We start from the raw sequence: 12,153 nt of genomic DNA, 5'->3' as shown, positions 1-12,153 counted from the left end.
TTGTTTACAGAGTGGGAGGGGACTTTTCCATACAAAGACTCCAGTCTGACCAGAGGCGTCCTGTACACCTTTCCCATCCTGTACAGAAAGGGGTTTTCAGCAACTGCAAATATGTTATGCAAGTTTGGGGTGGGGCAGAGACTGCATCTGCCAAGGTCATCTTCTGCATAGCTGTTAGATAGTCAGAGTGAACCTAAGCAGGTGTTGGTCTGTTGAGTTTCTGGATGCAGACCTTCCAAGTGTCCCTGTTTTCCAGGGACAGTCCTGGATTTACAGAAGCCATCCCGGTTTCTGATTTGGTCCTGCTTTAACTTAAAGGTAAGTGTAAAGGGACCCCTGACCATTTGGTCCAGTCGTGACCGACTCTGGGGTTGCGGCGCTCATCTCGCTTTATTGGCCGAGGGAGCCAGCGTACAGCTTCCGGGTCATGTGGCCAGCATGACTAAGCCACTTCTGGTGAACCAGAGCAGCGCACGGAAATGCCATTTACCTTCCCGTTGGAGCAGTACCTATTTATCTACTTCCACTGGTGTGCTTTCAAACTGCTAGGTGAGCAGGAGCAGGGACTGAGCAACGGGAGCTCACCCTGTCATGGGGATTCGAACCATCGATCTTCTGATCGGCAAGTCCTAGGCTCTGTGGTTTAACCCACAGCGCCACCCGCGTCCCGCTTTTCCTTAGGACATCCTTCTTTTCCTCAGAAAAATGTTGGTGGGTATGGTAAGATGTCCCTACTTCTATTGGAGAAACGCTGGAGGGTATCGAGTTACACAACCCCCAAGCCATTTAAAAACTTCCCTAAACAGTGGTACCTTGGTTCTCAAACTTAATCCGTTCTGGAAGTCCATTCCAAAACCAAAGCGTTCCAAAACCAATGCACGCTTTCCCATAGAAAGCAGTGCAAAACAGATAAATCTGTTCCAGACTTTTAAAAGCAACCCCTAAAACAGCAATTTAACATGAATTTTACTAACCAACAAGACCATCGATCCATAAAATGAAAGCAATAAACAATGTACTGTAATCACACAACTAATTCATCAGTAGCTGAACTGGGTTCCAAGCAGTCACAAAAACAGAACAAAAAAGAGCCACAAAAACAAAAAGACAAAATAAATAGCAAAAACAGACAGACACTCAAAACAGAAATGTGGCACTCAAAACGGAGCAAAAAAAAAGTTCACAAACGGGAACACTTATTTCCTGGTTTGCAGTGTTTGGGTTCCAAGTTGTTTGAGTACCAAGGCATTTGAGAACTAAGGTACCACTGTACAGGGCTGTCTTCAGGTGTCTTCTAAAGGTTGTATAGTTACCGTATTTTTCGTTCTATAAGACGCACCAGACCACAAGACGCACCTAGTTTTTGGAGGAGGAAAACAAGAAAAAAAATATTCTGAATCTCAGAAGCCAGAACAGCAAGAGGGATCGCTGCGCAGTGAAAGCAGCAATCCCTCTTGCTGTTCTGACTTCTGTGACAGCTGTGCAGCCTGCATTCGCTCCATAAGACACACACACATTTCCCCTTGCTTTTTAGGAGGGAAAAAGTGAGTCTTATAGAGCAAAAAATACGGTACTTATCTCCTTGGCTCGGGGGACGCTTGGAGGGTTTGTTCTCAATTTTTTAATGAGGGACTCTGCTTCCTGCCACAAACCCTAATGGTGCACATTGTGCCTTGTGTTCCCGGGATAGGATGTACTGCAGGAAAACAGGTTTTGCAAACACACACACTCCTCCAGCAGCAGAAACCGATGTGATTTACCAGCACGTAGAAAGGAGCAAAATGTCGGGTGGCCTGTGACTACCTGCCCTTCTTCTGCATTTCCCAACAGAAGGGTCTCTTTGGATGCAATTGACGTGCTTGCTGCAGTTCCCACGCTGACAAGGCCGGGCTGCTTGATGTCTGCGTCCAAATGGCAACTGACGTATTTCTAACAATCGGCGTGGCTAATGCAAGGGATCGGCTCCGATGGGATTTCACAGTTCTCGGCGCTCCTGTCCTTGAAATGATGGAAAAGCATCATGTGCCTTCAGTTGGCAATTATCACAGGCAGTGCATCTCTCGGCCCATCACAAAAGCTTTTAAGCTTGTCAGCTATAGCTTTAGGATTTCCCACCCCCTTCCTAAGGTCTGTTTTGCAAGCCTGGTTTTTTTAATGATCATGATGTGGCAAGAAAGTGGTTCTTTCCTGCTTAAAGTATATGTATTACATTTAACCACTTCTGCTGGAAGGAGATCGTTTAAGGAACCCAGGGTCATTGGGAAGGAGTTTTGTGTTGGTTTTTGCAAGGGCAGTGAGCAGGGATGGAGTAGGAATTTGATTCGGTATGCATTTAAACCCAACTCTGTCAAACTTGGACTTTCCAAAACAATATGAGAACCGAAACACAGCTATCCTCACTACTCGGAATTTTGCAATGCAGTTCTCCAACCAAACAATAATTACAAAAATGAATATATTAAGAAGCAGATATATTAGTGAAAATGTCATACAAAAGTACACTATACAGTGGTACCTCGGGTTAAGTACTTAATTCATTCCGGAGGTTCGTTCTTAACCTGAAACTGTTCTTAACCTGAAGCACCACTGTAGCTAATGGGGCCTCCTGCTGTTGCCATGCCGCTGGAGCACAATTTCTGTTCTCATCCTGAAGCAAAGTTCTTAACCTGAGGTACTATTTCTCAGTTAGCGGAGTGTGTAACCTGAAGCGTATGTAACCTGAAGCGTATGTAACCCGAGGTACCACTGTATTAGGAGAAACTGCTTGCAAAAAATGTGTACATTAGTCAAAAACACATATGAGAAAATGTGTTTTTTAGGAGAAATTCGCTTTAAAATGCTGAGGAATTCCCACGAATATTTTTTTTTTAATGCAAATTGCTGCAGAAAGGTAGAGAGCTGGATCTAAGACTAGAAAAATGAGAAACCGAAAGAACCAAAATTGACAGGGACAACTGAGATGATCTTTGGCCTATGTTTGGATTCACTGGTGGTCTTGGAATGGAGGGGTGAGAAGCATTGCAACCGCCTCCTAAAAAAAAAAAAAAAGATGGTTCTTCCAACTGGGGATGCCAGAGAATCCTGACAAAAACAGGAGCAGAAATTGCCAGCGCTCACTTATTCGCCCCATGTCTGGAACAGAGAACAATCCAGCGAATATAATTCAGCGTTTGTTGCTGTTGCATTTGGTCAACAAATGATACATCATTTATAGTCCCCCCCTCATTTGCCTTGAGTTTCCTTTGCACTGAAATGAATAGGATGCAGTAACACAATGACAATGTAAACTACGTAATTTACCTAATTAATTACATCAGTTATGTAATTTTGCCAGAACAAACAGTGGGACAGATAACATAGTCTGTGGCAGAAGATGAACTGCAGAGGAACAGAAACAGGGCTGCCTGTGATGAAGCGGAGTGCAGAATGATTCCTTTCTCCCTCTTTAGTCGCAACCTAGCAAAGGAACTCTCTTGCCAACCTAGCAGTTTGAAAGCACGTCATAGTACAAGTAGATAAATAGGTACCGCTCCGGCGGGAAGGTAAACGGCGTTTCCGTGCGCTGGTCTGGTTCGCCAGAAGCGGCTTAGTCATGCTGGCCACATGACCCAGAAGCTGTACGCCGGCTCCCTTGGCCAATAAAGCGAGATGAGAGCCGAAACCCCAGAGTCGGTCACGACTGGACCTAATGGTCAGGGGTCCTTTACCTTTACCTTAGCAAAGGAACTGCACAAGCATAACCTGCGCAGCCCTCGTTTGCTCTCTCATTGCAATGCTCACTGAGACCTAAATGTTCTTTCCATCTGGAGCCATAGAAACTGAAGGCGACTAGTTGCGTGTGCCAGCAGAACAGGAGTGGCTAAGCTCTGATCCTCCATCATCCCTGACCAATGGCCATGCTGGTTGGGGCTGATGGAAGCTGAGCAGAATAGCATCTGCAGGTTCCTCATCCCTGCATTAGAACATCAGTGGAGACTGTTATGTACTGAAGTTCTCACCCTGGGCCAGCAGGGGGATACTGTAGATAGTTATGCAAATAAGGGATCGAAAGTGACGTTCAGTGATTGGATAGTTTTCGAAAGTTGCTACAGTTACATTGTACTGGAGCTCTATATAAGCAGGCTGACTGAACCCTTCAGTTCAGTTCAGTTCTGTCCTGGCCTGTGAATAAACAAAAGCTGTTTGAAGAATCGCTGTAGCGTCTGATATGTTCACCCACAACTTAGCACAGACATTCTGTTGTTACTTTTTTTCAGTTGTGGCACAGGCAATAATTGCGAGTATATTCAGCTTATGCTTGATTCCAGGGCATCCAACGTTCTTGAGTTGCAGTAGGGGTAAGAAAATTAAGGAGGCACATGTGTCTTACCCCCCAGGTAAAGGACCCCCAGACAGTTAAGTCCGGCCAAAGGTGACTATGGGGTTGTGGTGCTCATCTCGCTTTCAGGCTGAGGGAGCCAGCGTTTGTCCACAAACAGCTTTCCGGGTCATGTGGCCTGCATGACTAAACCGCTTTTGGCGCAATGGGACGCCGTGATGGAAACTAGAGTGCGCGGAAACACCCTTTACCTTTCTGCCACAACAGTACCTATTTATCTACTTGCACTGGTGTGCTTTTGAACTGCTAGGTTGGCAGGAGCTGGGACTGAGCAACGGGAGCTCACCCCATCCTGGGGATTTGATCACCGACCTTCTGATCGGCAAGCCCAAGAGGCTCAGTGGTTTAGACCACAGTGCCACCCGCATCCCTCCAGCATACTAGAATACTAATATTTGTATAGCACAAAAAGGGGAGAATATCCTAGACCCATGTGCTACTGAAAGTCTTGTCTGAATTATCACATACTTCTCATCTTCTTGCACAGGCAGAAAGGCAGATGAACCAATGTCCCAAACACTAAGCAAGAGGTAGCATCCAGAGGCGCGAGCCAATCTCACAAAATGCGAAGCACGTGAACAACTCCTCTGGGTTAAAGCCAACATTAAGTACACACACGTAAGTCTCGCGGCGCGGTTGGATTCAGTTTATTCATTTGGGTTCTGAGTCAGATCGTTTATCCTAGGGGAGGGCAGAAAAGCCCAAAGCAAACAGAAGTCATGCTACCTTTTAACCACAGCAAGTTTGGAACGATCATGACAGGTTGATCAATAGCTGCTGAAGTGCTGAGCTCTCTTCCTTTGCAGGCGTGTGCACTTAATTCAGCAGCTTGTTTCGTCCAGGAGTGCACTTTTTTTTGCATAACTTTGGCCTAAACCTTAGGCCCTAAAGAAAGCTCTAGAAAGGGAGGAACCATTTTGGCCCAGCTGTGCATTTCAGAAAAGTTAACAGTTTGCGATGAATGTGCCATTCTGAACTATTTATTTCCTCGCAGCTAGCACAAAGGAAGCAAACCATGGTCCCTGGCTTAGCATTGTGTTTGAACTCAGGATTGTGGTTTGTTTCACTCCAACAAACCATGGTTGGCAAGCCAAGAACAAACGCAAGCTACAGATTGTGGTTTGTTGAGAGTGAAACAAACCAAAAAGCCCTGATTTGGATACAGTCCTGGTTTGCTTCCTCTGTGAATTAGCAGGGGAAAGCGACAGCCTAGAAAGGTACAAACATGGTGCAGCATTAACCATGGCTGGCCACAACGTAGAAATGAGGCCTGTATGAGGGTTGCATGGGTCAGTGGGCTACACTATATGGTTACACACCATCCCAATCTCTCAGTGGTGCAAGATTCCAGGAGTCTAGGTTTGTATTTCCAGGGTTTGTATTTCCTTTGGAAATGAGGCAGTGGAAACTGTGGTGTCTTTATGATATATGGTTTATTTACACGTATATATACAACCTGAGCCAATGATGGAGGGGGCCACAGCATTACGCTCCAATAGGTTCTTTCTTCTCCCATGGCCACAGTCTTGGATGCCAGCAGAAATCGGAAAGGCCCTCTGTCCCCCTGCTCAGCTTTCTGCGTTTAACCAACACTTTTTCTGTCTATCCTATATCTCAGCCAACTCTGCTTTTTGCCTGCGAACTACCCCCCAGGGAAACGGGAGGCTCACTGCCACCCAGCACAGAGTATCTCCTTGTTAATCACCTATTACCTCTTTTTTAATTCTCCCTAATGGCTCTTCTCCAGGGACGCAGGTGGCGCTGTGCGTTAAACCACAGAGCCTAGGACTTGCGATCAGAAGGTCGGCGGTTCGAATCCCCGCGACAGGGTGAGCTCCCGTTGCTCGGTCCCTGCTCCTGCCAACCTAGCAGTTCAAAAGCATGTCAAAGTGCAAGTAGATAAATAGGAACCGCTCCGGCGGGAAGGTAAACGGCATTTCCGTGTGCTGCTCTGGTTCACCAGAAGCGGCTTAGTCATGCTGGCCACATGACTCGGAAGCTGTCTGCGGACAAACACCGGCTCCCTCGGCCTATAGAGCGAGAGGAACGCGCAACCCCAGAGTCGGTCACGACTGGACCTAATGGTCAGCGGTCCCTTTACCTTTACCTAATGGCTCTTCTCCAGAGTGATTTCCAGAGCACAGAAAAACTGGTTTGGTCTGTATTTTGACACTGCTAAATTCAACATCTGGCAGCCCATTTCGGTACTCCAAGCAATGATTAAACCCCAACACTCACTAGAGCATGGAATTTAGTGGAGAATCTGGCACCCAGGAATTATGGGGAGTCAAGGCACCCACAAACTCATACCATTATATTACGCAACTATCTACGTGTGATTTGCTCACTATATTTAACAACAATGTGGTTTCTAAATGGGAATAATAGAAGATGGGATGAACTTTTCTGTGCTTTCCACACACACACACACACACACACACACACACAAAAAAAAAACTTAAGTAACTGAAGCTCACCTCTAAGTTAGAAAAATGAGGCACATTTTCATGCTCCGTAACTTACATTACATGGAATGCATAAGAATGTAAGATCATGAATGCTGGATCAGATTAAAGGCCCATCTAGCTCTGCAAAGGGAATAGGGCTCTCTTAACAACTAAAGAAGGCTGATTGCCGAAGAATGGATGCTTTTGAATTATGGTGCTGGAGGAGACTCTTGAGAGTCCCATGGACTGCAAGAAGATCAAACCTCTCCATTCTGAAGGAAATCAGCCCTGAGTGCTCACTGGAAGGACAGATCCTGAAGCTGAGGCTCCAAGACTTTGGCCACCTCAGGAGAAGACTCCCTGGAAAAGACCCTGATGTTGGGAAAGATGGAGGGCACAAAGAGAAGGGGACAACAGAGGACGAGATGGCTGGACAGTGTTCTTGAAGCTACCAGCATGAGTTTGACCAAACTGCGGGAGGCAGTGGAAGACAGGAGTGCCTGGCGTGCTCCGGTCCATGGGGTCATGAAGAGTCGGACATGACTAAACGACTAAACAACAACAACTGTTAGCTCTCTTAAACCACAGTTCCCAGGATTCTTTGAGAGAAGTAATGACTGATCAAAGTGGCACGATACTACTTTAACTGTATGGTGCAGATGGAGCCTCAGTGTAGCATGGGAATGAATGAAAAGGACCAGAGAACATTTTGCCTTCAGAGTGTTTTACTAGATAGACTCACGGCTCCCAGAAGTTCAATATTCTTGCTTGTTTGTTTATCTGACTCAGGCAAGTTTACCACCTATGAGAAACCTGATTTGCTGAGAAAATTAGAAATGAGGATATTAATTTAATGCCCTGTGTCATTCGGTATAAACTGCTGTGGAAATGCCTTATCAGCTTCCTCTTCCAGATAGCATTTCCCTTGGTTTTTGTAACCATAGCAATCTCAGTGCTTGTATTCATTTGACTTGCATCTTTGTGCAGCACGACTCTTATCATGTTCTAAATGGAGCCTTGTTTTCTAATGAACTGGGGTGGTAGGCAAATAAATTTGACTCACTCAATGAGAGAACAACATTCTAAAGAGAAAATGTTCATCAACTGTAGCTCAGAAGGCTCCACCATAAAGCCACAAATACGGGTAAATAGAATTGTCCAAAAGGCGCTTGGTGAAACAAAGATCTTGACTGCCTCTGAAATACCTATGCTAGGAGAGGATATATTTAAAACCATAATCACCCAAACAGCCTTGTAAAAGGTAAAAAAATAACATTTACTCACTTATAGTTTCTGTTGCAGAATATCAGATACAGCAGCTTTGTCCGTTGTTGTTGTTTAGTCGTTCAGTCGTGTCCGACTCTTCGTGACCCCATGGACCAGAGCACGCCAGGCACTTCTGTCTTCCACTGCCACCCGCAGTTTGGTCAGATTCATGTTTGTAGCTTCAAGAACACTGTCCAGCCATCTCGTCCTCTGTCGTCCCCTTCTCCTTGCGCCCTCCATCTTTCCCAGTATCAGGGTCTTTTCCAGGGAGTCTTCTCTTCTCATGAGGTGGCCAAAGTATTGGAGTCTCAGCTTCAGGATCTGTCCTTCCAGTGAGCACTCAGGGCTGATTTCCTTCAGAATGGATAGGTTTGTTCTTCTTGCAGTCCATGGGACTCTCAAGAGTCTCCTCCAGCACCATAATTCAAAAGCATCAATTCTTTGGCGATCAGCCTTCTTTATGGTCCAGCTCTCACTTCCATACATCACTACTGGGAAAACCATAGCTTTTACAGGCTTAAAATGGTAATTCCGTTTCAAAGACATACTTAAGTCTGGTTGAAGATGGTGTCTGAGCAGTTAAGCCCAGATATACAGATTGTTCTGACATTTCTGGCTTGGCGTTGAGATGAAGAGGTAAGAGTGAAGAGAGGCAACCAAGGATGTGCCCACACAGCCAGGGCCAGATTTGATGAGGTTTGATGAGGCCCTAAGCTACTGAAGGTAATGGGGCCCTTTCTATGTCCAGCTGTCCTTTGTCAACAACAAATTGTCACTGTTTTTTGCGTTGAATATATGCTATATGGTAATTTATGGACCTAATAGGTATCTGAACCCATTTGCACATGTAGCCATGCAACCAGTCCATGCAGAATGTAGGCACCCTATATGTAGAAATGAGCAAACCAGTGATATTTTAGGGAGCAGGCTAGCAGGCGGAGCCCATTACTTACATCATAGGAGCCTACACAACACAAAACACTGTTGCTGTATGTAGGTTTTATTTTATTTTTATCTTATATTTTGGAAATGTACATCCAGGTGTTTTTTCCCTTTAATTTTTTTTGGGGGCCCCCAAGAGAGTGGGGCCCTAATCTATAGCTTATTTAGCTTATACGTAAATCCAGCCCTGCGCACAAGGAGAATATTTATATGGCTACGCCCTTCCCCTGTCAGGGCACAATGGGAGTTCTCTCTAGCAAACTTGCAGGAAAGCTCTGAGCTTCAGCTCCTATCATGTGCCTATCTAGAAAACATGCATTGTTGGTTTGAGGTGACATGACATATCCCACATGTATTGCTTTGAGGCGTTATGTAAATGGAGCTATTGCTTAGGCCAGGAGGGGCTAGCATGGGACCTTTCAGGTGCTGCTGAACTACAGTTCCCATCATCCCTGACCATTGGCCATGCTGGCTGGGGCTGATGAGAGTTGGAGTCCCACAACATCCAATGGACACCATGTTACCTACCCTGTCTTAGGAAGAGTGTGCTGGGCCTGGGGGTAACCCATGAAACACAGTCCAGAATCCAAAGGTTCCTCTGGGAGTCAGTCCAACAGGGCCAAGGCAGGACACGAGGCAGGAAACCAGGCAAGGACAGGTACAGGATCGCAGACAGGATCTAGCATACAGCAACGTTGCTCCTGCAACCTGAGGCGGGGGTCCGACAGCCTTTTATCTTTGTCGGGGTAGCGGCCGGTCCTGATCCCCCCGGAGATTCACCTCCCTGTTTCGCCCGAAGGTGAGCACTCCTCCTGCGAGTACTCAGGTCTCTCCTTCTCTCAGACCTTAGTCTCTGCAGCTCGGGAGACGTTGGTGGGTTACTAGACCCAGAGGCCACCTCAGCCTCCCCTGACCCAACCAGTAGTGGAGCAGCTGTAAGTGATGGCCCAGCTGCAGGCAACGAGGTAATCCCCGCATCTGGAGCCAGGGCAGGCTCCGACCCCTGACTCGGCCCAGTTGGTGTTTGTTGCAGGGGAACCTGTGCAGACTGGGACTCTTCAGGGTCAGGCCCCAGACTTGGTTCAGATGATGCCTGAGGCAAAGGATCCGATGCAGACTGAGTCTCCTCTGGTTCTGAGCCCGAGCCCAAGTCCCAGGCCATCACACAGAGCCAATCAAGGGCAAGAGGTAATGCTTACTTAATGATAACTAGCCAAGTGTGAGTCTTGCAACTCAGTATGGGTTTTGCAAGTAGTTTCCTGGCAGACTCTTTGAGTCAGATCTGTCTGTCTTCCCATCTGCAGCCTTAATGACCCACCTGAGACAGCCACCCCATAGCGGAGCCGTCAGTTCTCTCCTTGGGTCAGCCAATTTCTCTAATTAGCTAGCGTTTTCAAAGCAGCAATGGGCTTTGTTTCCATTACGGTCTCTTCATGCACCCAGGACACAGTGTATGTTTCCATACTGAACACTCATCAAAGACACTCATCAAAGAACTTGTTCTCTCTCCCAGCAAAGAACATTTTCAGCCTTCCTGGAAGAAACTGGATGTATGCATATTTGCGGAGAACAAATACTTTGTCCGTGATCGCCACTGTTGCCTTCGTAAGACTTTCCCCTCTGGGTTTTGGTCCTCTGAAGTACCATCCTGCAATGCATCTTAGACGTTCATAATAAAGACCTGAGGCAATTAACATCCAGCAGTTATTCTCCGGGTTATACTCCTCTCCCCTTCGCTCTCATGCTTGCCTTGTTCTAGCCAGCTTTTGGAAGCAACCGGATCTAAGCTAGATCTTCCGAGGGCAGAACTTGAGCAGATGCTAACCAGCAATAGAAAGAAAGTTCCCTCTGGGTGTTACTGTACTTCACCTCTCACCAGACCAAGTCAATATGACCAGTGGTCAGGGATGATGGGAGTTTAGGTCCAACAATATCTGAAGTATACCTGAAGGAGCGTCTCCACCCCCATCGTTCAGCCCAGACACTGAGGTCCAGCTCTGAGGGCCTTCTGGTGGTTCCCTCACTGTGAGAAGTAAAGCTACAGGGAACCAGGCAGAGGGCCTTCTCGGTGGTGGCACCTGCCCTGTGGAATGCCCTCCCATCAGATGTCAAGGAAATAAACAACTATCTGACTTTTAGAAGACATCCGAAGGCAGCCCTGTTTAGGGAAGTTTTTAATGTTTGATGTTTTATCGTGTTTTTAATATTCTGTTGGGAGCTGCCCAGAGTGGCTGGGGAAGCCCAGCCAGATGGATACGGTATAAATAATAAACTGTTGTTGTTGTTGTTGTTGTTGTTGTTGTTGTTGTTATGAGCCATGGGTTCCCTATCCTTGCTGTAGAACTGGACCTTGAACCCTCCTTCAAGCAAATCTGTACAGACTGTGGCCTCAGATTACCTCTTCCCAGGGAACTCTGGGAAGTGTAGTTCTGTGATGGGAAGAGGGGTCTCCTAACAACTCGCAGCACCCTACTTCCGGTCGGCGCCAGCGCTTAATGGCGGTCCTTGCCTCGAGCTCCGAGGCAGGACTGCTCTGTGAGTTCGGGTCTGACCCGCTACGGCGAGCGGGGGACCCCTAAAATCACAGGCGCTGAAGCCTGTGAACAAGGAGACTCGGCGGGCACCTTTTGCGCCCCCCGGTATTGCGAAAGAGCCTTTTTAAAGGCTCCGTAGCGGCATCGGGTGTGAGCGCGGTGCTGAGAGTCGCAACCCAGCTCGCAGAGTGAAGCCGCGTCGCCATAAGCGGAGAGCGTCGATTCCTTCCTGAAAAGAAAATTCGGACTGAACACCCGTGAGTAAGAGCGGAAAAAAGACGGTACAACAAAATTTTAAAAAATTTGGCTGAAAACGGGACGGCATAAAATAAGGAAGTCTGCCCCCCCCGGACTGCAGAAATCTAAAGCAACGTCAGACCTCGCTGCAGTTGCAAGAAAGTTACAGTTGAACTTTTAACCCTGACCTGTCAAATGTATCCTTCCCCCCCGATCGGCAAGAGAAGGGGGGGAAAGACAGTCTTGTGAAGATACTCTTTAATTTGAAAAGGAAACAAGGTTTCCCATCGCCCTGACTCCCCCGGGACGACCTGCCAGGAGTGAACACCGGGAGGAATGGGTCTTTTAA

At 46.9% G+C, this 12,153-nt stretch overlaps 1 protein-coding gene across 5 annotated transcripts in view; it reads left to right on the top strand.

Moving 5' to 3' along the window:
* The window catches only part of FRMPD1 (FERM and PDZ domain containing 1), a 92,749-nt gene that overhangs the window by 34,213 nt on the left and 46,383 nt on the right, over positions 1 to 12,153 (top strand). For all 5 annotated transcript variants that reach the window (XM_083419397.1, XM_083419398.1, XM_083419399.1 and 2 more), the window contains exon 2: positions 4,866 to 4,996. The gene's annotated coding sequence lies outside the window, so the exon portion shown is untranslated. The remainder of the gene's footprint in view (positions 1 to 4,865; positions 4,997 to 12,153) is intronic.

This window comes from Podarcis tiliguerta (assembly GCF_965153285.1).
Source record: "Podarcis tiliguerta genome assembly, chromosome: 17".
In the NCBI taxonomy this organism is placed as follows: Eukaryota; Metazoa; Chordata; class Lepidosauria; order Squamata; family Lacertidae; genus Podarcis; species Podarcis tiliguerta.
This window is presented reverse-complemented; position numbering and strand designations above follow the sequence as displayed.